Source organism: Dasypus novemcinctus, chromosome 18 (assembly GCF_030445035.2).
Source record: "Dasypus novemcinctus isolate mDasNov1 chromosome 18, mDasNov1.1.hap2, whole genome shotgun sequence".
NCBI lineage: Eukaryota > Metazoa > Chordata > Mammalia > Cingulata > Dasypodidae > Dasypus > Dasypus novemcinctus.
The window spans coordinates 67,529,743-67,556,682 of record NC_080690.1 but is presented as its reverse complement, the minus strand read 5'-3'; the positions used below and the strand labels follow the sequence as shown (position 1 = coordinate 67,556,682).

General features: G+C 43.8%; 1 protein-coding gene and 1 non-coding gene across 2 annotated transcripts in view; both read right to left on the bottom strand.

The window, feature by feature from the left end:
- ARHGAP35 (Rho GTPase activating protein 35) overlaps positions 1–18,810 on the bottom strand; it is a 144,990-nt gene extending 126,180 nt beyond the window's left edge. The window contains exon 1 of the mRNA XM_004479064.4: positions 18,293–18,810. The gene's annotated coding sequence lies outside the window, so the exon portion shown is untranslated. The remainder of the gene's footprint in view (positions 1–18,292) is intronic.
- LOC111760676 (U6 spliceosomal RNA) lies at positions 9,074–9,180 on the bottom strand. The gene has a single exon (XR_002794294.1). It is a non-coding gene; the product is annotated as a U6 spliceosomal RNA (small nuclear RNA).
- Positions 18,811–26,940: the final 8,130 nt, after the last annotated feature.

The window sequence follows — 26,940 nt, the reverse complement described above, 5'->3', positions numbered from 1 at the left end:
TCACTTTTAATCTCTCTTCAAATATCCCAACCCCACTCCAAGCCCGAGTCAAGCCAAAATCACCAGAACACTCAACCCATCTTCGAAACAAAATACTAACGAAATGGTCCAGGAGTTGGGAGGAAAAAGAGGGATGATTCATCCTCTCTTTCCTACATTTTCACCAAGGATTCTAATCATTAGGACAGAATTCCATTATATCACAACAATAATCTCTATAAAGGCACTTTGTCAATAACATTAGTCATACTTCTTCCTGTTACATTTATGACCTACATCCTAAGGCTCCATATCCTTAAAACTCTCAAACCTACAACCACCATGATTAATGTTGAATTTCTAGAATCAGTAATGAATTCTTGTGCAGAAATCACTGTAATGCCAATGAAAACCAGCAATTTTTTCTACAATTAAAACACAACTGGAGAAGTGGACTTGGCTAAGCAGATAGAGCATCCGCCTACCACATGGGAGGTCCACAGTTCAAACCCAGGGAGGGCCTCCTTGACCCGTGTGGAGCTGGCCCATGCGCAGTGCTGATGCGCACACGGAGTGCCGTGCCACACAGGGGTGTCCCCCACGTTGGGGAGCCCCACGCGCAAGGAGTGCGCCCCGTAAGGAGAGCCGCCCAGCGCGAAAGAAAGTGCAGCCTGCCCAGGAATGGTGCCGTGCATACAGAGAGCTGTCACAGTAAGATGAAGCAACAAAGAGACATAGATTCCCGATGCTGCTGACAAGAATAGAAGCGGATATAGAAGAATATACAGCGAACGGACACAGAAAACAGACAACTGGGGAACGGACTTTGGCCCAGTCGTTAGGGCATCCGTCTACCACAAGGGAGGTCGGCGGTTCAAGCCCCGGGCCTCCTTTACCCGTGTAGAGCTGGCCCATGCGCAGTGCTGATGCGCGCAAGGAGTGCCGTGCCACACAGGGGTGTCCCCCGCGTAGGGGAGCCCCACGCGCAAGGAGTGCACCCATAGGGAGAGCCGCCCAGCGCGAAGGAGGGAGCAGCCTGCCTAGGAATGGCGCCGCCCACACTTCCCGTGCTGCTGACGACAACAGAAGCGGACAAAGAAACAAGACGCAGCAAAAAAGACACAGAAAAAAAAGACAATCGGGGGAGGGGCGGGGAATTAAATAAATAAAAATAAATCTTTAAAAAAAAAAAAGAAAACACAACTGGGGAGTAGGGAAGGGGGAGAGAAATAAATAAATAAATCTTTTTTAAAAACCACACAACTGTTACTGTTGTTTATCCCTGGGAGACAGAATTTAAGGAGTATTTTAACTTTTCTTATACACCTCAGGGCAAATCATCAAACATTCATCAAATACATAAGACACATGGTCCTTTACCAGAATTAGAAGATACAGAAAAAGGAAAAAAAGAAAAAGTTCTCTATTATGGACCATATAGTCTAGATCTGCACCACCCAATATTTTAGCCATTTAAAGTTAATTAAAATTAAATAAAATGCAAACAAATAAAAAACAAAATTTTTTTAAAATTAAATAAAATTCAGTTTCTCAGTCCCACAAGCTACATTTCAAGTAGTGATAACCATACTGGAAAGTGCTATTGGGCAGGCTGATCTAGATGAAGTCCTAATGCTAATTCAGACCTTGGAAATACAGAGAGGGGGATCCGGGAAAGGCTTCTGGGAGGACACACATTTAAGAAGGGCATTCCAGGCTAGCTGATGACAAGACATGCCACTGGCTCTTCCCTTCAGAATCATGAAACACCACAATTTCCAGGGCTGCTCCCCAAACCCCAAAGCAAAATACTTCAAGGCGGCATTACAGATGGGAAACGGACTTTGGCCCAGTGGTTAGGGCGTCCGTCTACCACATGGGAGGTCCGCGGTTCAAACCCCGGGCCTCCTTGACCCGTGTGGAGCTGGCCATGCGCAGCGCTGATGCGCGCAAGAAGTGCCTTGCCACGCAAGGGTGTCCCCCGCGTGGGGAGCCCCACGCGCAAGGAGTGCGCCCCGTAAGGAGAGCCGCCCAGCGTGAAAAGAAAGAGCAGCCTGCCCAGGAATGGCGCCGCCCACACTTCCCGTGCCGCTGACGACAACAGAAGCGGACAGAGAAACAAGACGCAGCAAATAGACACCAAGAACAGACAACCAGGGGAGGGGGGGAAGTTAAATAAATAAATAAATCTTTAAAAAAAAAAAAAAAAGGCATTACAGAAATGAAGGGATACATAAATATTGTAGGATTTCATTTATATGAAATAATTAGCATATGCAAATTCACAGAGACAAAGGTTACTAGGGGCGGGAGGGGGGGAAGTTAAATAAATAAATAAATCTTTAAAAAAAAAAAAAAGGCATTACAGAAATGAAGGGATACATAAATATTGTAGGATTTCATTTATATGAAATAATTAGCATATGCAAATTCACAGAGACAAAGGTTACTAGGGGCAGGGACAGAGGTGGAAAGAGAGTTATTGCTTAATGCAGGGGATCTTAACCTTGTTTCACAGACTCTTTTGTCAGTCAGGTGAAAACCACAGACCCCTTACTAAGTCCACACTATACTGTGTATTATTTAATAAATATATCACACCCACACCAACACGTCCCCACAAGAATAATGTTTTTCTGAATTTCAATTCAAGCTCACAGACCCTTTGTTAAGAATCCCTGGCTTAAAAGGTACAGTATGTTTGGGGTGATGGAAAAGTTATAGTGATGAAAGCACAACACTGAATTAACAGCACCAAATTATAAATTTGAAAGTAGCTAAAATGGCAAATGATATATTGCATTTACCACAATATAAATTTAAACAAAGATAAATGAATGAAATGTAGGTTTTGATTGCATTTTACTAAGGTAAGTTTAGGTTAAGATACCCTTGTATGGAAAACCTATATAATAAAGTCCAATTAGGACGTCACTAAAAAGGATGAGAAAATTGAACTGGCATCAACACCTAACTTATTCTGGAAATCTTTAACAGGTAAGCCAAACTAGGGATCAAGGGGACAAACAAAAAAATGCACTATGTTCCTCCAAATACTGTTCAGTAAGAGAAACATTTCCCAATCAAGGTTAATATGTATTATATCACAAAAAAAAAAGGTTAATATGTGAAATCACAGGCGATTAGCTCTATATCAAGAAAACAAGTAGGGCCTCTGGGAGAGGGAGAGAGTAAGAGAAAGGGAGGGAAAGAAAAGGAGAGGGAGAGAGTGAACACAAAATCAGCCTTGTAGAACTGTATAACTGGTATTTTCTAAGGAGCAGGAGGAAAAGTAAATTTTTACTCTCCTTCCCCTGAATTCTTTGCCTATACTACCAACTATCATGTTGCCTCAGTTTCCTCATTTGTAAAATGGGTACAAGGATGCACTTATTCCATAGGATTAATGAAGATTCCTTTAGTTAATACACATAAAGTGGGTAAAACAGCACCTGATATATAGAAAGGACTAAGTATTGGCTATTATTATCACCACAGGAGTCAATAACCTCTGAAGATTGTTTCACTTGCCCAAAAGTGAAAGGATTTCCCTGGGTGTGAGCTCACAGGGAAATGTGACTTTCACAACAGTAAGGGGTTTTTTTGAAAAATCCAAATCCATCCCAAGCTGAGGAAGCTATACAGACACCTTCCAACCAGGTTTTATGGGCTACTCATAATACCCGGAGCCATGGGAACGGCTGCCAGAACTTTTGCAAGCTTTAGGATTTACCAGGGGATCCTTGATATCCTGACTTGGGACATCAATGTTCAATTTCTTTAAAAAAGTCTGTCTTGTCTCCCCAGCTAGACTACTCTGTTCTTCACTCAGACATTAAGTAAGTATCCATGCCAGGCACTTCACCAGGCAAAGTGGAAAACAAAAGAGAAAAAGTCCCTAACTTTGAGAAGTACAAGATGACAACTATTCCACTTCTAGGAATTTCTCTTACAGCATATTCTCACATTGAAAAAGGATATATGTTCAAGCTTTCTCTACAGTGCCAACTGCAAAGGCAAAAACTTGGAAACAAATTAATTGCCCATCAAGAGGAGACTGGCTAAATAATTGATGGTATATGTGTATAATGAGATATCATGAGGCTATAAAAAAGAATGAGGAAGCTTCTCCTGTACTAAGATAGAATGATCTCCCAAGATATTAAGTGAAAAAAAGATGCAGAATAGTAATGACAGCATGATACCAGTCATAGAAAAAGAGGAGGTTACAGATATTTTTATTTGCTTGTTTGTATGTATATAAAATACCTCTGAGAGGATAAGCAAGTGGAAAAAATATCACTGCCTCTGAAGAGGACAAATGGGTGGCCAAAGACAGGGTTATGGTAACAGTACTTGATGTTTTGTGACTACTGATGCAAAACCATAGAACATATCATCTGAAGAAAACTAGCAATCCAGTAACATTGTCAGCAAAGTGCTAAAGGAATACAGCTGACAAAAATACCAGTGAAAGAGGTCTCAGAGAACAGCAGACATCTGAGGGCAGGGGTTCTTAACCTTTTTTGTTCCAAGGACCCCACTGCCAGTCAGGTGAAAAACACAGACCCCTTCTCAGAATGTAGTGGCAGATAGTAATAGTCTTATGACACTCAACATTGGCATGTCTTTAAACTAATTTTAGGATTATTCAAAATTACGTTTTACAACTTTCCCATAATTTCAATACCTGATAACACAATTCAACATCTGTTCAAATGGTCATTTTCAACAAACACTTAGAAATTCAAGTTTTCCCATGAAATCTTAAAACCATCTTCGCTATCCTTACTAACCTTTTTGCAGGCAGTTATCTGCACTCAGAACACACTATATCAAAATAAAATCATACTAAGTCACACTATACTGTGTATTATTTCATAAATATATCATACCTGCACCAACATGTCCTCATGAGAATGTTTTTAAATGCATAAATATAAAATTACAAAGGAAACCAGTTACATATATTGAAATCAATTACTAAAAGACATATAGTATTACAGTATATATGTGCTTCTTATTAATAATCCAGTATATCAGAAATATAGGAAGTTAAAGTTAAATTTTATTTTTTAAAGACATGTCTATGTACAGACTGTCGTCGTTTATCTTGCATAAGGACATTAAACTGTGGTGTATTATTTGACAAGGCAACATGAATAGCATGTTGGACATCTAGTCGAGTTGGTTTTTCTCAATTCAAACTCACAGGCCCCCTGAAATCTTTCCACGGACCCCTTAGAGGACATGCCGCTTAAGGGGATGTTGAAGGATTAGTAGCGAATTCACCTATCACAGAAGAAGATAAGGGTACTTTAAAGAGAGGATCCAGCTTTCTCACAGACACAGAGGCAGAAAGAGAATAAGGCATCTTCTGGAGACCAAGCAGCCCTATGGCTGAGCATAAGTATCTAATGGGGAAAAGTGAAAGGCTCGAAGAGTAGGTTGGGCCAAGCTATAAAGGAGTCTATATGCCACCTTAAAAGGTCTTGGCTGTATTTTGTAGGCAAAAGAGAAGCAATGAAGGTTTTTAAGCAGGAGAGTGTAATAGGTTTTTGTTTTAGATTTCTCTAGTGACTCAGAGAGAAGAAACAAGAGGAACAGATGAAGATAAGGCCATCTATAAGGAAGAAGACATGGCTCAACTGACAGAGCGTCCGTCTACCATATGGAGGGTCCAGGGTTCGATCCCCAGGGCCTCCTGACCCGTGTAGTAAGCTGGCCGATGTGCAGTGCTGCCACGCACAAGGAGTGCCATGCCACGCAGGGGCACCCCCGCATAGGGGTGCTCCAAGCACAAGGAGAGCCACCCCATGTGAAAAAAGCATGGCCCGCCCAGGAATGGCACAGTACACACAGAGCTGATGCAGCAAGATGACACACACACAAATAAAGAGATGCAGTTTCCCAGTACTGACTGATAATGCAAGTGGACACAGAAGAACACACAGCAAAAGGACAGAGAGAGTAAAGAATGGGGGGCGGGGGGGAGGAAGGGGAGAGAAATAAATAAATTTTTAAAAAAACATAAAAAAAGGACACCTATTAGGAGACTTCTACAATCGATGACAGTACCCTACTTCTTGTAATTCCGAGTAGCATATAGCACAATGGATTTAATTTTAACCAGTACCAATGAGTATTTGCCACCTGAGATTAACAATAATCCCAAGCAATTTAGTACATGCTAAATGCCACTTTTCATATATTCCCTCAGTTTCTCACAACCCTGTGAGGTAGATAATACTAGATTACCTATTTTACAGATGAAAAAAACTAAGGCTCTGAGAAGCTGAATAACTTGCTTAAGGGCACAGAATAAATGGAAAAATTAGGGCATGACTCCATGCCTGTCTGACAAATACCTGTCCATGTATTACTGGTGCTGGCCTGTGGCAAAGTTTTCATTGGTCTATGTAAATTGAGACCTAGGAACATATATATGTCCATGTTAAAACTGCCAACTTCCTTGGGAAAGGTTGTTTTTCAGTCTGATATTGGATGCTATGTTTCATTAAAAAGTAGTGAGAGTAGTTTTTCTTTTTTTTAATGCCCTCCTTGGCAAAACTAAAAACTGGTAAACTTAAATTGGTTTTCCCACCACCATATTCTTCAAATGGTCTATAAAAGCCAGGTCTAGGAACCACTGCACTAACAATGACATTTACTGAGCATCCATTATGAACCAGACATTATGGTAAGCCTCTTAAATATACTATTTTAATTTGCACAGCAACCATATAAGTAGACACTACTATCTTCCCCTTTTTATAGATGAGGTACTGAGGCACCAAAAGTTTAAGTGTCTTCTCCAAGGGCGCAAAGCCGGTTAGTGGTGGGACCAGACCTCAGCCCAGGCCACACATGATGAGAGAGAGAGGAACTGCAGTCTCAGTTTGAATATTGAGAACAAACAAAACCTCGACAACTGCTATTTGGCCTATGACTGAAGTTAACTTTTAGATGTATGACAGGCTTACTGATAAGACCCTAAAACTGACTGCAACCTGGGGACAAATTACAAGCTGAAATAAGACCAAGAAATAACAAATCAATAGCATGAGCTGATCTACTGATTTAAAATTTCATCATACTGCCTTGGTAGTACTCTAATACGCTGGCTTACCCAAACATTTTAATTAACCAAATTGCATTCTTTCATTCTCCCAGAAAATTGAGAGGTACTCCAACTTTATAAAGTTTTCACCTTCACTCTTGGTATTTAATTCTCAGAAAGAATTAAAAAAAAAAAAAAAAGCTTTTATGGCATACAGGTAGGTATTTAGGCCCATTTTACAGATAACTCAAATTTAAAAAATAAACAAATTATTTGTCCCAGGACACAAAACTGGTAAGAAGTAAAATGTACTTTCCTCTATATCACTCAAGGAATCCCAAGAATCTAAAGGACCGTAAAAGATTCCAGAGACTCTACCTTTCCTGCTTTCTCTCATTCAAAGCTTCATAACTTTAATTCAAATGTCTGGGTGTGGGTGTAGCTCCATGGTTAAGCATCTGCTTCCCGTGTACAAGGTCCCGGGTTCAATCCCCAGTACCTCCTAAAAAAAAAAATTTAAATTTCTTCTTCTTGATGCCTGAATGCACCCTCACATTGCAACTGAATTTGAGATGTTCTAATACTCTCCCCAATGAGAGAAAGAATGACGAACAGATGGATATACATAAATGTCTTGTTAAAAGATAAAAACAAAGTATACTTTTAAATCCCCAAATTATTCCTTTCCAAAATAAAACATGAACTTGGACTACTTTCTTAAAAAGTTCTGTCTCATAAGATGAAACTGTCTTCCTAGTCAATGCAGTCCTGTATTAAAATGTTTAGTTATACTCAATTCTTTAAGATCAGAAAGAAAGGGGAAAAAAACAAAACAGGCCACTGGCTTTCAAAACTTTTTACTTTCTGGCACAGAAAAACATTGGATGAATGGGAGGTGCAGGGAATAAAACATGCCTTCCTATCTCTATCCTCTGAAGCTACAAGGAATTAGTTTGCTCCCTCCTCTCCTGCTCAATACCCCTTAGAGATTTTTTGGTCCCAAAAAGGGAAGACATAATCAATTTCATAGCCATTCCCGACTTTGACCAAGAAAAGGAAAAAGTAATATGCCAATGGCTCTTTTCTCTTAAAACAAACATGGCTGGGGGGAAAAAAAGAGAAAGTGGCAGAAAAGGCTCCTGAGCAAAGGCCAGACTGCCTTGGTTACTCATTAGCAGTGTGGCCTTGGGCAAGTCTACGCTGGAAGCCCCAGGGAAGCCTCAGTCCTTCCCTATCTAGAAAATGAAAAGGTCACTACTTACCTCAGAGGGTTACTGCGAGGATAAGAGGAGGTAACAGTTAGTAGTGCTCTGGCACTTAGTAAGCATGTTATTAATCACTAATCTTGTTTTTAACTCCTATTATTGCTCTAAAAAGGGTGTCTCCCTTATTGTCAAAGGTATTAGAGTCCAACATTACTAATTTCTCACTTTTCACTTCAATTTTTCCTTCATATATTTATTTTAAATACCATACAATACAACCACACTGCAAAAAAACCTAACCTTTTTTTCTGAATCAAAAATAGAAAAGTTCATTGTAGACAACTGTAAAAATGGAGAAAAAAAAAATTTAAGATACATAGATCACACAAAATGTTACATTAAAAAATATAAGAGGTTCCCACATACCCCACTCCCCACACGCCCACTCCTCCCACATCAAAAACTTCTTTCATTAGTGTGGTACATTCATTGCATTTGATGAATACATTTTGGAGCATTGCTACACAGCATGGATTATATTTATACTGTAGTTTACACCTTGTCCCAGTCCATTCAGTGGGTTATGGCAGGATATATAATGTCCTGCATCTATCCCTGCATTATCATTCAAGATAACTCCTAGTTCCGAAAAGGCCCCCATATTACACCTCTTTTTCTGAAACTCTTCCTGCCTTCAGCAACAGCCATGGCCACTGTCTCCACATCAATATAATTTCTTCCACTGCTACAGTCACAATAATTCTATAGTAGAAAACCAGTAAGTCCACTCTAATCCATATTTTATTTCTCCATCCTGAGGATGCTGGATAAAAATATGGAACGCTCCAAGAATTTGCATGTCATCCTTGTGCAGGGGCCATGCTAATCTTCTCTGTGTCGTTCCAGTTTTAGTATATGTGCTGCCGAAGTGAGTATGAGAATAAAAATTTTAATCACCTAAAATCCTGCCACACAGAGACAACCACTGTGAGCACTCTGACATAGTTCTTGCACTTTTTCCCATATGTATTTTTAAATAACTGGAATCATACTTCTTATAGTTCAATATCCTGCTTCTCCTATTGCCTAATATTATTTTGTACACATTTTCCAATGTCAAGTATTCTCCTAAAACATCCTTTATTAATGACTCCATATTATTCCACAAAGTGACCATTTCCCAATGATTAGACATTTAGGTGGTTTCTATTTTTCTTATTTATAAACATCATTACAGATAACATCCTTGTAGACAAATCTTGGTCCACATCTCTATTTCTATAGCATGAATTCCTATACACTGACCAAGAATTGTTAAGTCTCTTGAAATATTGTCAAATTGCTTTCCAGAAAGTTCACACCAGTTCACATGCCTGACAACAGTTGAGTACCACCCCATGAAAATCTCACCGCAGTGAACACTATCCATTCTATTTTAATGCCCAGCAGAAACTAAAATAATCTCGAATCGCAACACAAAGAGGAAAGATCTGTTAATACAAGAACGCTTTCACACTTGTGGTAATTTGTACAATGAAAATGCATATATGTTACCAGTGACTAGCACGAAGACATTTTCCAAATAAGAATGTATAGACACTAGAAGAGCAAAAGGCAAGAAGATATGTACAGATGTATATCAGGTATATGACCATGAACAGACCTAGAAAAATTTTAAGTATCACAAACATTCACTTTTGTATGTTAAATGTGCCTTACATATGGAGACTCTCAACTATTGACCAACTTATTAAGAAGAATTACGTGGAAAAGGAAATTAGGGCCTACCATATAAAAAAGGGGTCTGTCTGTATATGTGTAAATTCAGAAATGTATACTTATGATTTATGGACTTATGCATATGCAACTTGTACATTAACTTAAAAAAAAAGTTTAAAAAAAACTTATAAAGGAGAACTGTACCCAAGGAAATACAGACCTTGCATACACATACAATATCAAATGGCCAACATTAAAGTTGTCATCGTTAAGCCTTTGTGGCTGTTGACTAACACTGGGCATATGCCAACAGCTGAGACCCAATGACATTTTTTCCCCTCTTTTCCCTTTTACCTAAGTTTTATTTGCATTCTTCAACTGCCTGACAAATCATAGGAAGAAATGTCCTATAGGATGGCAGCATTCCAAAAGTATTCAATGATTTCAAACCATTAAAAAACATCACAAAAGCAGCATCCACCAGCCGTCCACCTACAAACTTAATAAGCATTTCTGAAAAATAAAGACTAATACTTTTCATCGCTAACCATTGAGGCATACTATTCCCAGTGAAATAATTCCTTTGTAGTGAAAGCCACTCTAGCTGAAGATGCAGATTTCAAGAACCTAATAATCTTGTATTAATGCAGTGCAGACTTTCATTTGTACACAATCAATTTGTTACTGAACAAAGAATCCTTTTTAATTGCCCATGGCAATTAACAGTAATCATTTTCTTTTGTCTTATTCCTAAGTAGTGCAGTCTGCAATAAATGAAGCCACAGTTTTGATCTTTCTTAAAGGGAGTTGTGGAGAAGTACAATGTAAAAATAGTATTTTTTTTTTTTTTTTACAATTCAGGACCAGGAGCTATAGCTGTCCATCGTACTTTCATCCCAACACTTTTACAAGATTGAAATTCAAACAGCTGTTAAAGTATCATAGTGTATTCCACACAAATAACTCAAGGGGCAAAGTATATTTCTAGCTATACAGTTCTAGTTATGTAGAGAGTTCTCAGAAGACAAAAATCTCTCAATTGGGAGCTATCCAGATACTTTTCTATATGCCAAAGAAAATATAAATTTAAGGAGTCATTTACATGACCAAACATTTCTATCTTCTGTTTACTTATAATTTTATTAAACCTGGGTTGAATACAGGTCAGTAAAATGTTCAACTTTACATTATGCTGGCTAGAAAGACAAGTTGGTACTTGTGAATGTGGCTGTAGATTCTCTTCAAAATGCTATGATATAGAACCTACTGTGTGCTCAGTCTGTGAATATGGAAATCTTTAAGACTGTAAAAACAGGTCTTCCAGGAAGCAGCTGTGGCTCAATCAGCTGACTCCCGTCTACCATATGGGAGGTCCTGGGTTCATGTCCTAGGGCCCCCTTGTGAAGGCAGGCTGCCCACACACGCCATGGATTCGACACAGCAAAGTGACACAACAAAAAAGGGAGACAAGTAAAAACATAGAAGAGCACATAACGAATAGACACAGAAAGCAGACAACAAGCAAGCGCAAGGGGGGACAGAATAAATAAAAATAAACACAGACACACAGAAGAACGCATAGCAAATAGAGAGGACAGTAAGCAAGTCGCAAGGGGGGGGTAATTAAAAAAAAAAAAATCGGTCTGCCACCCAAGGAACCAGAAAGTAAACAGAATATTCTGTTCAGCATTTACTTTCCTCTACCCAGATTATATATAGATAATTGTTTACAACTGACTATAAATTCCTCAAACCGACAAACTATAGCTTATTCTTATATCCCAGAGAGACAGCACAGCCTAATAAAATAAACACCACTTCTGGAATCACACAGACCTGGATTTCTAACACAGCCCTAACACTTATTAGTTGGGTCACCCTGGTTAAGTGACTTACAAAAAGAAAGTATGGTGGATTAAAAGCAGACTAGAAGAATAAGCCCTCTAAGAGTGTAAAACTTTAAAACAGCCTTTATAACTAGTGCACACAACTCTGAAACATGGGCTTTGGCACCTGTTTGATTCAATTATCAAGAAGGTAGTGTGGGCCTACTGGGTACAAGGTATTTAAAAGCTAGGCATAATGGGAGAGAAAAGGTTTATGAGAGGGTCCCCATTCTTAAGGACTTTACAATCTAGAGAGAGAAGACAAGTAAAACTGGCTATAAAACAGAATGGAGCAGAAAAAAAATATTAAAAAAAAAAAAAAAACAGAATGGGAAGCAGCTAGTACAATCCCGTCATTTCTAGAATGAAGAAATTAAAGTCCAGAGACGTGAAAATGATTGCAAAATGATGGAAGAGATAGGAAACTCTGGCTATTTTCAACTAAAACAAATATTACTTTCTGGTGATGACGCTTCATACATGAAAAGTACCTGGTTCTCTGCTAAAATATCAACTTAATGGTGTTTCTTGATATCAGAGAAGCAATTGTCAGATGCCAAAAGCTATTTTCAAGAATTCTTCGTAGATGAAGCCTGACAAAGCATTGGATATGAAAAGTTAAACAGAAATAAACTTTTGGGAAAATGAACATGAATGATTTGCTTGCATTTCTTTTAAAACCAGCGATTCAAGTGCTATTCAGACCACTGCTATTTGAGAGCCTAGGTCAACAATGACTCAGCTTGAAAAATTTCGTATTGTTTTTAAAAGAGTTGTATGGTTTTAGTTACGAGGCTAATACAATCTGGGTGCCACCTTCCCTAAAAATTATAAACTAATTTCAGTGTGAATGGCTGAAAGAAAGGCAGTGTTTATTTTACACTTGAAAAGTATACAACAAAGGCAATAGAACTGCTTTTATTGCATCCCTGGGGGAAAGAGCCCCCACCCTCATTCTGGGTTGCCCTCTTACCCGACAGCCTGAGAGGCAGGTTGTGAGTGGCAGTGGGGGTGGGATCAAGGTCTAAAAGCAGGACCAGGCGCCTAGGCCTAGTCCCCACTCTTGGTATGTGATCCAACACAACAAAAATCTACAATCAGAACTGGAAAACACACCAGGGCTCAGACTAGGAACCTGAAGCCAGTCCAGAGAGGTGAAGTTATTTTCCAAGGTCCCAACTAATTAGGAAAAGGCCCAGACCAGGTCTCCTGCCCTTATGTCCAGTACTCTTCCTACCACAACACGAAACCTTCACCATGTTGCTTACACGCTGCAGATTTCCCCATCTGTAAAACAGAGAGGAGGCTAGACAAGGTACTGATTTTCTAACTGTGTTCCTCTGAACCCAAGAGGTCTAAGATTTTCTAGTAGTCATTTTCCCTCTTCAAACAACTTTATTTCATATTTTTGTGTAAACTTTTAAATAACTGACAGGGTAAATTAAAACACTGTTGGGGGAAGCGGATTTGGCTGAATGGATAGAGCATCCACCTACCAAATGGGAGGTCCAAGATTCCTACCCAGGGCCTCCTGACCCGTGTGGTGAAGCTGGCCCACGCGCATCAGCACTGCACGCAAGGAGTGCCGTGCCATACAGGGGTGTCCTCCAAGTAGGGGAGCCCCACGCACAAGGAGTGCACCCCATAAGGAGAGCCACAAAAAGTGCGGCCTGCCCAGGAATGGGGCCACACACACAGAGAGATGACGCAGTAAGATGACGCAACAAAAAGAGAAACAGATTCCCAGTGCCCTGACAAGAATACAAGCCAACACAGAAGAACACACAGTGAATGGACACCGAGAGCAGACAACTGGATGGGGGGGGGGGCAGGGAGAGTAGAGAAATAAATTTTTAAAATAAATCTTTTTAAAAAGACACTGTTGGGAGCCGATGTGGCTCAGTAGATGAATGTCAGTTTCCCTCATACAAGGTCCCGGGCTCAACAGGTACCTCAAAAAAAAAAAAAAAAAAAAAGACATTATTTAGACTGCCAGGTAGAGAATGATAGCAGTCAAAGCAGATCACAGGAAGGTCCCACAAGACAGAACACCACAGCAGATAGAAGGATTCAATCACTAATTACAACAACCTGATGCATTATACTATCACATACAGATTGACCCAACACACACCTAGAAGGTCATAATTCAGTCATCTTGTGCAATCCTTACTCCTCCCAGACCATCCTTTGCCAAGAAAGTGACCATCAGATCCATGGATCTGTACATGGCCAACTTCTTCCATCTGTTTGCTATCAAGACGAATAACTACTTTCTAATTTTCTTCATTGTCCTAACAAGTTTGGCCTCTACCATGCCTCAAAACAGGTGAGGGGGATCCACAGGTGGGTAAGGAAGGTGACGCAGCCCCCAAAAAAGCAGGTTTAAAAAAAAAAAAAAGGAAATAGAAGAATTTTATTCTGATTTGTTTCTAAAATCTTTACAAAGCTCTTCTAGGCAGTGCAAGAGCCCTTGAAGACATATTACTAGGTTGAAAACAGTCAGCCACTGCCATCTCCTGCTCTTCACCCTGCCCCCAACCGGCACATTAACTGTTCCAGAAGGCCACGACTACCACCTCAGATTTCTGTAGCACCCAATTCCATCTTGAAAGGGAATGTCAATTCTGGGTTGGAACCTCTACTACCATGAAAGAAATCTGACAGTCTTTGGAATGTCAGTTAAGGAAGAAAAAATCAGCTTTGTTCTTCTGTCTCCTTTCTTCCTATTATGTAAACTTGGGCTTTGGGTATGTGGCCAGTAATGTTAAACCTCTGGAACACACATTTCCACATTAAAATTAAAAAACAAAACAAAGAACCCCACAAAAACACTATGCTAACACAGGGAACATACACCCTAAAATACAGGGAATAGTGACTCACAAGGCCAAAAATTCACCATGGAAATGAACCAATATTCTATAAGTTAATAATGGCGAAAGCAAATGCCATAGTTAAAATTACCAGACTCAGCCTGTCAGAAAAGTTTGAGTCCTAAAAATTTAGAGCTGTAGGACCCATAAGGATCTATCCTGCCCCACCCCCAACCCATCTCAGACAAATGCCCTCATGTTTGATGAGTCAACGATCTAATTCTATAGATGGCAGTGACTGGTTTTTATCTAAAATGTGTTCACAGAGAACTATTTCTAATTAAGTGCTGAAATAAACAAATTTTGATCATAGTTCAGTTAAGAAAGTTCTTCCAGTAAATGCTCCTTCACAGCTGGATGGCTACTTTAATATGCAACTGCCCTAGGGCCACAGGGGAGAAAAAAATCAGTCTTTTGATTTACTTAAGAAAAATAAATAAATAAACCTAGAACATGCGAAAGCTCTCCTCTCCCACATTATGGAAGAAAAACAGTTAGACAGCTTAAAAACTAACTCTAGCTCTGATTAATTTCCTAAATGTCCCCAACACTGAAGAAACAGCTTAGGAAAAGATAGCTACCGGAGGTATATTTTTCAGGTAATAAGACTAAAAACCCAATCATATCAGCCAGTTCCTAGCATCCCTTTCTAATCCCACCTAATCAGGTCACTTCAGAAAGCATGGGGGAATGTAAGGGCTCACTCACACTCTGTACACTAACTGAGCCCCCAGAATCCAGCATGGATCTTCCCAGAGACACTCAGCCCATGTGGCTGTGAATGCCTGCAATACCAGAGGGCAGAAATCTGAGTGTCATTTGGCACTCTCTCTTTCAACAAACAACCGCAGAGTGCTTTCCAAACCCAAGCTCTCACCATTTTGAAGACCAGGAAGCTGGAGCCTTCTAGGGGCAGAGGTGAAAAAGAAATAAGTCCATCCTCCCCCACCTCCTCCCGAAAGGTCGTACTGCAAACCAAAGGCCATTAGGGAAGGCAAGACTAGACAGCTTCTGTAGATCCAGAGCAACAAACACCAAGTGTGGCCCTTAATCCCTGGGGGACTGGGAAGAAGTTGAGAACTGGCATTTCCCCAGTCATGGGTAAAACAAAAATATGAGTTGTCAGCTGGAATAAAAGGAAAAAGCACACTATAAGTTCTTCCAGGAAGGGCTGGCTTGGAAGTGGAAGGAGAGAGTTTGACAGTCTCTTTACTATAACTCAGAGGAGAGAGAGAAAGTGAGAAAAAGAGAAGACCTGTGAGCAACTGCCCGCCCCTTTGTAGAAGGACACAAAGCTGCAAAGCCCAGAGATCTGAACCAATAGGAAGTAGGCAGCAAATAGGGCATGGGAAAGAAAATGGGGCAAGAGAAAGATATCCACCCATCACCATCACTAACCTTGGTAGAAATAGGAGAAACGGCGGCAGGTACACAGTCCCAGACTCCAGAGAGCAGTAACTAATCAACTAACCCCCACCTATTTACCCAGATCTCACAGGATCCCCTGGGATAAAACCATCAGGGCCAGGGCGCTGAGAGAACGTGCGGTCTAAATCAGAGCCTAGAGAACCCTAAGCTGAACCTAGCCCTTTACCTCCAAAGTTGAAGGATAGAGAAGAAAAAGAGACGTATCTGAAAAGGGGAAGCACTCAAAGGGGGATGGCAGAGCCAAGGGTGGGGAGCTGGGAGAGGCAGGTCTGAGAGGAACTAAATGGAAAGAGGAGCCAGGCAGGCTACAAGGGGAAAGAAAAGGCGGGGCAGGAAAAAAGTCAATGAGGAAGAGAATGAGCAAAGGGGTAAGAAAAGAGAATGAGATTTAAGAATCAAAGAACCAAGGCAGCTCCAAGAGAACAGTGTGTTTGGGAGAGGGAGGGTGGGGACAGCAGGGATGGTTGAGAGGACATCTCTAGCACTGGGCAGAATTAGAAGAAGGGAAACTCAAAAAGGAGGTAAGGGGAAAGGGTAAATGGGGTAAAACAGATACAAGAAAGGATAGAGTAGAGGATGAGAGCCGAATCAAAATGGTGGAGAGAAAGTCAGGTGAAAAACAGACCTGAGAGGAAAAAGAGGTGGAAGATAGTTACAAGAAGACCAGTATTAAAGATGACCACTCCAAGAAGAGGTAGCAAAAAGAAAGTTAAAACAAGTAAAAAATTAGATGAGCAAGCGGACAGCTCCAAAAGGGGTAGAGGAGGGGAAGAAAAGATTAGATAAAGTGGTTGGGGGCAGGATGGAACAAATGAGAGAAAAGAGCAAGTACAAAAATAAATTGGGAGTAGGTCTGTGAAATATAGAATAGGCAGGGAATGGGGTGATGAGTCAAGAAAGAAGTTAGCAAAGGAAGAGTGAGGTCAGGGGCAAGTGCAAAAAGGGCCAAAATGGGGAGGAAAGGACTTGGAGCAAAGAGAAGGCAGGAAGCAAGTTTAGGTTAGAGAACTGACAGGGAGACAGTTCAAAGAAAGGGGAGCAAAATGAATGAGGCAGTTCAAACTGAGTTCCCAAAAGGCGGTGAGGAGGAGATGAAACCTCAGAGAGAAAACACAGGAGCAGATCTGGGGCTGCATAAGGGAGAGGAAAGGTCATAAACGTGAACGGCAGAAACGAGACACCTGCAGGGTCAGAGAAGGGGAAAGAGCTGATTCAGAGAAAGACAGAAAGCAAGGAGGTTCCGCGGCACAGCAAAGTCTGAGTTGGGCAGAGGCAGAGCTGGGAAGCAGAAAGGTCTGGAAGAGTGAAAGGGGTCTGAACGGCAAAGGAGAACAAGATCTGAAAATGGGAGGAAGCAAGTATAGAGCCTCCAAGTCCGAGGGGACTGAACTGAGGCAAGGAAGGATCGGAGGGTGCAGGGGCATCCCGGGGGTGCAGCAGGTTCTGTGCGTGGAGGGGGCAGAAATGCGGGGCAGTAGGAGCCAAGAGGGCAGTGGAATTAAGACCAAGTCGAAGAGCTGGATCTCCAAGGAGGTGGAATCACAGGACCTAGAGGACAGCTCCTGTGGGTGCAACAGATTCTGAGAGACAAGAAACAGTAGATGGGTCAGAGCTGAGAAGGGGCCGGGGACAGATCCGAAGGATGGTGGGCGCAGAACTGGAGATGAAACAGAAGGGTCACGGATCTCAAAAGTGGGGGCCAGAATTAAGGGGCACAGAAGGGTCGCTGTGGAAGAGGCGGGTCCCATGAGCGCTGCAGAGGCCAGGAGGGGCCAAGGGCATTAATGAGAGGCAGAAGAGGTAAGAGGGGCGCAGAATTAGAAGCAGAGGAGCTGAAGGAGGGGGCAAAGACAGATACCGAGCTCCCAACGGGTCGGGGGGGTGGTGCAGACGAAGGGACTGCAGGACTGGGGCGGGTAGGGACAAGTCCGAAAGGCAGGCGGGCCCCGCGGGCCCGGCCGAAGCACGAGCGGCAGGGATGGCGGGGCCCGGGGGGCTGGGGGGCCGCTCCCTCCCCTCCCCCTCCGGCTCCTCCATTGTTCGCGGGCTCCGGGCCCCGCCGTCCCCGCCTCCCCCTGGACCCCGCAGCGGGGCGGCGCCCGGCCTCGCCGTCCGGGGCCCGCGAGCTCACGCACTCACCAGCTGGGCGCCCTCAGCGTGGCCCCGGCCTCTGGGATCCCGGCAGCGGCGACGGCGGCCCCGGCGCCATGTTCTGCTGCTCCTCGTCCAGCGGCTACTGAGGCGGCGGCGGCGGCGGCTCCGGCGGCGGGGGGCCGGGCGGACCCTCCCTCACCGACTCCCTCCTCCGCCTCCTCCACCTCCTCCTCCCGCCGCGCCTCTCCCTCGGGGCGGGGAGCGGGGAGGGGTAGGGGGGAGGGGCGGGAACCAGGGGGAGGGCGGACCAGCCTCACTCGCTTGCTCCCTCCTTCCCTCCCTCCCTCGCAATGGCGGCGGCGGCGCCTCCTTTCTGCGGCCGCCGCTCCCGCGCGCGCCCCCCCCCCCGTACTACTGCGCGTGCGTGGCGCGGGGACCGATGCGGGGGATAACGGCCCTGGGGCGCGCGCCGCGAGGGACTACCCGGCGCGGGACAGTGGGGAGAAGCGAAAATGCGTGAGGGGCTCACGGCCACCGCCGCGGCCTGCGGCTGGAAGCGGGCGCGGAGGATGCAGTGCGCGTGCGCCCCCAGAAAATGCCGCTACTGCGGCGCGAGATTGAGAGCGCGAGGCGAACCGCGACCGGGGAGAGAGGGGTGGGCAAGTGCGCGTGCGCAGAAGGGGCTGCCTGCCGCCGCGGCGACTGGCGCAAGGCGGAGGGCGTGGCTCGCGCGCGCCTGAAGCCGCCCGAGTCCCCGACTTGCGCTGGCTCCGGGAGAAAGCCGGAGGGGAGAGGCCTGGCCCCGTTGTGAGGGCGGGCTGAGGGGCGCGATCCCGCTCGCGCGGGACCTGAGCAGCCAATGGGAGGCAAGGGGAGGTGGGTTTGCCGCGCGAGCCGCAGCCCCCAGGATAACGGAGGAGGAGAGAGGGAGCGACGTAACGTGAGGCGGTGGAGAGGCGCGGGGGAGGAGGGGGCGCGCCCAACCGGGGAGTTGATTGGGGGCCCGGAGGGGGCATGGTCGGCCTCAGCCCAATCCGAGCCTCGCAATTCATCCTCCCGGAAGAGGGGGCGGGGCCGGGGAGCGCGTGCTCCTTACCCCCGCAGTGAAAAAAATCTGCGGGCAGCGCGCGCGTTAATGAGGCTTGCTCTTTTTCCCGCTGGTTCTGTAATCGCCTCGTCCCCGGGAAAGGAGAGGGCTCTGTCCTGCAGGGCAGCTGTCGCCTCCAAGTCCACATTATGCAAATGGCTGCAAATGTCAAATGCGAATTGACATTCCCTTCCTCCTGGAGGGGAAATAGTAGTGAAGGGAGGGGGCTCCACTGTCACCCTGGAAGTCCTCTGAACTGAAGAGGAGTTTCTCTACAGGTCTTCCAGAAGAACGGATCGTGGAAGATGAGCGTTCTGTGGGCCGAGTCAATATTTGTAGAATACCTGACGGAAAGGATGTTTTTCTTACTACTTTTTGCATTTCTTTCCTCAGCCTCTTCATCTATCAAATAGGATAATAATTGTACCTCCAGGCCGCTGTTAGAATTAAATGATTTATATTTGTAAAGCACTGAGAATCGTGACTTGCACAGTGCTCTGTAAACGTTGATAAATAAATAAAATTACCTGGGCTCAAGTTTTAAAGCATTCCACTAAATGAAGGTTATCTGATTACTGGTTTTCTAACAAGGGCCATTTGCACTTTTAACTTAGTGTTTATTACATATTTGAGTGAATGAATGAAAGCCTTGAAAACTGCACTTGATTCCTGCCTCAGATTACCTTCTTCCTGGAGTGATTATTACTATGTGTCAGAGAACATTCTAAAACACTTTATTTTATATTTTTGAAAATACTGAAGATTTAACCCTTGATCTCATACATGGGAAGCAGACATTCAACCACTGAGCTACATACCTCCCCATCTAAAGCACTTTAGACATATTTTTTTTAAAGATTTGTTTTTTATTTCTTTCTCTCCCCTTCTCCCCCTGCCCCTTGTCTGTTCTCTGTGTCCATTTGCTGTGTGTTCTGTGTCTCTCTTTGTTGCATCATCTTGCTGTGTCAGCTCTCCGTGTGTGCAGCACCACTCCTGGCCAGGCTGCACTTTCTTTTGCGCTGGGCGGCTCTCCTTATGGGGCACACTCCTTGCGTGTGGGGCACCCCTACATGGGGGACACCCCTGTGTGGTGGGGTACTCCTTGCACGCATCAGCACTGCGCATCAACCAGCTCCTCATGGGTCAAGGAGGCCCTGGGTTTGAACCCTGGACCTCCCATGTGGTAGGCAGATGCTCTATCAGTTGAACCAAGTCTGCTTCCCTGTGTCTCTTTTTGTCGCGTCATCTTTCTGCATCGGCTATCTGTGTGTGCGGCGCCACTCCTGGGAAGGCTGCACTTGTTTTTGAGTGGGGTGGCTCTCCTTGCAGGGTGCACTCCTTGCACGTAGGGCTCCCCTATTCAGGGGACACCCCAGCGTGGCATCGCACTCCTTGCACGCATCAGCACGTGTGGGCCAGCTCACCACATGGGTCAGGAGGCCCTAGGTTTGAACCTGGACCTCCTATATGGTAGACCGATGCTCTATCATTTGGGCCAAATCCGCTTCCCACTTTAGACATAGTAACTCATTTAATTCTCAGAACAATCTTATATAGTAGGTTACAGTTATTATCTTCCAAACTAGAGTCCAAACCAGCAATTCTCTCTTTCAAATTATCCAGCTAGTAAGTAGCATATGTGAGATTCAAAACCAGGTGGTTGGGGTCAGGGGACTACACACCTATTACTTCTTCCTGGCGCTCCATCAGGATTTGAAGTTCCATGTATTTGTGTCACCATTATTTAAATATATGCCCTTTGAAAGCAGAGCCTGAATAATTTCACAGTCTGGTTAATGGCCCACAATAAATATGTATTAATGAACGAATGAGTGCATGGTAGCCAAAAAGACACAATCCTTTCCAGTGACTAACTACTGTGCCTCTTTCAGGTGTCCCGTTATACAGGAAGCCCTCCCTGACCCGCCAGGCTGGGCCAGATGCCCCCTCTAAACCCCCTGGGTCTCCCAATCCATGCTGCAACCAATCTGAGTCGTCACTGTCTGGAAACAGGTCCGTCTTCTCCACTGGATTGTGAACCCATAAGGACAGGGTCAGGGCTCTCTCATTCACCACCCAGCGTAGGTTCAGGCACAAAACAGACGTTTGGAAGAAGGAATCTTCAGGAAGGGCCTTCCCTAACAGCTCTGCAATTCTTTCCAGTGCGCAAGAGGGCGGGTGTAAGCTGAGCAAGCCAACCGCAGGAAGCAGGCTTCCCTGGAGGCAGCCGCCCCCGCGCACCCAGCCGGCCTCCGATCCAGGATAAATAAACAACCGAGTAAACAATTAGAAGAGAGAAGTGCCGATTGCTGGCTTGGACGGCTGTCAGGATGTCCCAAGCATCGCCCCACGGGTTCCAGTGGCCCGGACTGGAGTCATGCCAACCGGAGAGCTGGGCGGGGGCGACGGGGGGCGAGGGCCTGGGGACTCAGAGCCGCAGCGGAAAGATGCACAGGCAGAAAACCCACAAAAGAATTTTGCAAAGAGGGAGAGGGGCGCTGGGGCGTCTTCCCTCTCAGTTCCTGAGTGCCAGAGTCCGAGAAAGGGCGGGGATTAGCTCTGCGCTTGGCGAAGGAATCCGTGAGCCCACAGCGCCGCCTACAAACCCAACCAGGGATGCTGCAGAGAACGGCGAACTCTTCTGCCATTGGCTGGAAGGGTAACCAATCACGAGAGAGGACTGGGAGGCGGGGATGCTCGGATTCACTGCATTATCCCAGCGCCCGGCCCCGTGTTTGGCACACGGTGGGCATGCTGTAAATATCTAATGTAAGGATGGCTGATGAACCTTCCTATTTTTATTAACTCGAAAAATTGAAATGTAACATACATTCCGAGAAGCGCACAAATCACAAATATACAACTCGATGACTACTCACAAAGAAAACTCACCCTTGTAAGGCGCTCCCAGATCAAGAAACATAGCCACCACTTTCTCTCTCCGTTTTGGTGGGCTGGTTGAAGATGGAATCCCCTGAGAAGGGAAAACCTGGGTCTTCAGCTGCCTGTGTGCCAGACCAGAAGTGGCACTGTGAAAACCTCCCTAACATCTGCTACAACCCCTGCCCTGAAAATCAAAGATGATGTAGCCCAACATGATTCCTAAATGGAGACTGGTCATTTGATACCAGAGAAATGAAATTTCAAGAGATCTAAGTCTTTCCCAGTATGGAACTCTTGGCTGCTGTAAGTCTTGATGATGACTGCATTTTTCTTTTATGCATGAATGTAGATGATTCTTCAAATTAAAGATGGTTACTGACTTTTCTTACTAAAAGTGGCCTTCTAGAATCAACTTGCTTAAAAACATAAGAGGCAGCAAAAGAAAAAGTAAAATACTTTTCCTTCTATCATTCTTAGATCCCCTCCTAGATTATAAACTCCGTGAAAACCAGATACCTCTTATCCCTAATCCCTGAATGAAAGAAAGGAAGAAAGAAGAAAGAAGAAAGAAGAAGGGAGGGAGGGAGGAAGAAAGGGAGGGAGGGAGGGAAGGAAAGGAGGGAGGGAGGGAGAGCCCTCTTTCAGAAGCTCCTCCCACCCCACAAGGGGAACCACTATTTTGACTTCTATGGCCATAGCTTAGCTTGCCTGCTTTTCTACTTTACAGAACTAGAATCATCCAGTAAGTACTGCATCTGGTTTCTTTTGATCAACATTGTTTGTGAGAGTCATCCACTTCATTGTGTAGTATTCTACTGTGTGAATGAGTCTTGATATATTTATCCTTTCTACTGTTAGTGTCTCAGTTTCCCAGGCGCTAAAACAAATACCATACAATTGGGGATTTATTGGCTCACAGTTTTGAGGTTGGGAGAAGTCCAAACTGAGGTGTCAGCAAGTCGATGTTTTCTCCCCGAAGGCTGTGGCATTCTGGGTCCAGCTGCCAATGATCCTATGTCATTGGCTTTTCTGTTAAATGACAGTGTACATGGTCTCTCACGTGTTCTGTTGGCTTCTCTTTCCTTCTCCAATTTCCTTTGCTTATAAGGACTTCAGCCTTTGGGCAGTTACCTTTTTTTTTTTTTTTGGCTATTATGAATAGTGCTGCTCTGAACCATCTAGAATATGTCCTTTTTTTTTTTTTTAGAATATGTTTTTTGGTAAACATATGTATGTATTTCTCCTAGGTAAATACTTAAGACTGAAATCACTGTCCCTAGGTAGTGAGTGTGTTCACCTTTCCCAAGCAGTTTCCCAAAGATGATGTACCAATTTACAGTCCCACCAGTCACGCATGAGAATTTTAGCTGCTCCACATTTTCCCAAGTACTTAGTATTGTCATCAGTTTTTAAAATGTTGGCCATTCTAATGGATGTGTAGTGGTATTTCATTGTGGTTTTAATTTGCCATTCTCAAATCAATAATGAAGTTGAGCTTCTTTTCATATATTTAAATAAATACATATGCCATTTAAATTGTCTCTTTTGTGAAGTGCCTGTTCAAACCTTTTCCCCAGTTTTGTATCATATTATTCTTTTCTTTTTAACTACACAATACATGAATTTCTTGTCCTTGCAGAAAACTAAAATACTCCTGATAAGACTCAGGTTCCTTGAACAACCCACCCCCCTCCCACTTGTCTCTCCAGGGGTGGGTCTCCTCCCAGACTTCTCTATATACCATGAAACATACACAGTATAACATAGTGGCTAAAGGCCTGGAATCTGGAGCTGGAATGCTTGGGCTTGAATCCCAGCTCCACCATTTAGAAGCTGTGTGATCCTGGGTAAGTTATTCCATTTCTCTGCACCTCAATTTCCTCATCTGTAAAATGGGACATCACATGCCTCTGATGGGATATGCTAAGACACAGCATCACTTCTGTGATATTTGTGCCAAAAATGTTAAACCTGAATCTAAACCTGAAGAAACATCACAGAACTCGAATTGAAAGACACGCTGCAAATCCACTGACCCAGACTCTTGAAAATGCCAGTGTCTTAAATGACTGTTGGAGATTAAAGGAGACTAAGGGAACATGATAACTGAAACTTGGATTGAATTTTGGAGCGAAACCAAAATCGGTAGGGGACATCACTGGAACAATTAGGGATATTTTAATATGAACTGTATATTAGATAACAGTATTGTATTAAGGTTAAATTTTCTATTTGATCATTGTATTATGGTGATGGGGGAGAACATCCTTGTTCTTAGAAGGAACATGTTGAATGAAGCATGAAGCCTTTTGGGGTGAAGTAAGAGGATGCCCGCAACTAACTGAAAAATAATTTAAACGGGTCGGGGGATGGTAAATGCAGCAAAGTGTTAACAACTGGCGAATCCAAGTGAAGAATATATTGGAGGGCTATGGCCGCCGCCAGGGGGCGCCCGGCTCCTGCGCGTCTTCTCCGCGCCTGCGCGCGGTGGCTCTCCTCCCTGGTCCCAGCGCGGAAGTCTGCGGGCTCCTGGGGACCCGGGTGCGGGGGCGAGGCGGGCGCCGAGCGGGTCGACGCCGGCGCGGAGCAGCTCAGAAGATAAAATAACAGTCCCCTTCATAAACCGTGATGGTGAAACATTAACAACCAAAGGAAAAGTTGGTGACTCTCTGCTAGGTGTTGTGGTTGAAAATAATCTAGATATTGATGGCTTTGGTGCATGTGAGGGAAGCTTAGCCGGCTCTCCCTGTCATCTCATCTTTGAAGAGCAAATATTTGAGAAGTTAGAAGCAATCACTGGTGAGGAGACTGGCGTGCTTGATCTGGCCTGTGGCCTAATGGACAAATCACATTTGAGCTGCCAAATCTGTTTGACAAAGTCCATGAACAATATGATGTTCGAGTCCCTGAGGCAGTGCCCCATGCCAGGCAGTCCACTGATATGGGCAAGAACTCCTAAGCCAGAATATATAGGAATATTTTCATGAAATTTTACCTATTTTCATAATGATTATTTTTTTTTTTTTTAAGATTTTTTATTTATTTATCTCTCCTTCCCTCCCACCCCGGTTGTGTCTCTGTGTCTATTTGCTGCGTCTTCTTCTTTGTCGCAGCAGCACGGAAATCTGTGTTTCTTCTTGTTGTGTCATCTTGTTGTCAGCTCTCCGTGTGGGCGGTACCATTCCTGGGCAGGCTGCACTTTCTGTCCCGCTGGGCGGCTCTCCTTATGGGGCGCACTCCTTGGGCGTAGGGCACCCCTACGCAGGGGCCTCCCCTGCGTGGCAGGGCACTCCTTGAGCGCATCAGCACTGCGCATGGGCCAGCTCCACACGGGTCAAGGAGGCCCAGGGTTTGAACCGCGGACCTCCCATGTGGTAGACGGACGCCCTAACCACTGGGCCAAGTCTGCTTCCAGATTATTTTTTAATGTAATTAAATAAAACCATGAATGGATTTATTGTTATAACTAGCTTTATATTTTAATTTACCTTGTATAACTACTGAATTTTGTAGTTCTGAAAGTATGCAATCTTTATTTTGATTAAATTATAAATGTCAAATAACAAAATGTTAGAAAATAGTTAATATGATAAAACCTAACATTTTTACCTTACATTTGTTCAATGACATTAGCAAAATGTTTTCATATATCTCTTATGTCTGCTTACCTGTAAGGAAGATTAAAAAGCTGTAATTATCCCTGTTTGAGCTCAGTGAAGGTGGGAATCTAAAATGGCTTGTTTAGGGCCATACAACTAATTAGAAGATCTGGTACTAAAACTCACATCTTGTCACTACAAGTTAAATGTTCAGACTGAAACTGGGAAAATTATGACTATCTTACTTAGAGCAGCAATTAAATGTGAATGTGTATTGACAAAAATATTTAACTGCCCAAAGAACAATTTCAAAGACAATTATTAACCTTATAAAGAAATATTTCAAAATTCAGGGAGCGGATATGGCTCAAGCAGTTTAGCACTTGCTTCCCACATGAGAAGTCCTGAGTTTAGTCCCTCATGCCTTCTTAAAAAACAACAACAACGACAAAAAAACAACAACAAGCAGACAAATGAAAAAACTCAGGGGAGCCAATGTAACTCAGTGGTTGAGCGCTGGCTTTCCACATATACAGTCCAGGTCTCAATCCCTGGCCCCAGTGTCCCCCCAAAAAATTTTTTTTTGATTCATTGAGAAGTAAAGTCTGAACATAGGCAGTATAACACTATAAAAGAAGTCTAAGGGAAGCAGATGTGGTTCAGGCGACTGGGCTCCCACCTACCACACGGGAGGTTTCTGGTTCAGATCCCAGTGCCTCCTACAGAAGACTGCGGGCTCGCACCAGGGGCAAGCTGACGCAACAAAAATGATGCAACAAGTGACGCAGAGAGGAAAAACAATGACAAACACAACAAAACGTGGTGGCTTGAGCTATTGGGCACCTCCCTCCCGCATCAGAGGTCCTGGGTTTGGCTCCCGGTGTCTCCTAAAAATAAACAAGGAAGACAAACAGACACAATGAGTGCAAACAAGGAGGGGGGGGGCGGATAAGTAAATAAAATAAATCTTAAAAAAAAAAGTTTGATTATTGTTCTGACAATACTGGAGGAATAAACTAAACCTTAGAGATCTTCTTTCTTAGTGCTGAAATTGTAGATCTCTGTAGTTGAATGGGAATCTTAGGGATCAGGTTTTCTCTGTCCTGAACGGGAAAAATAAATGA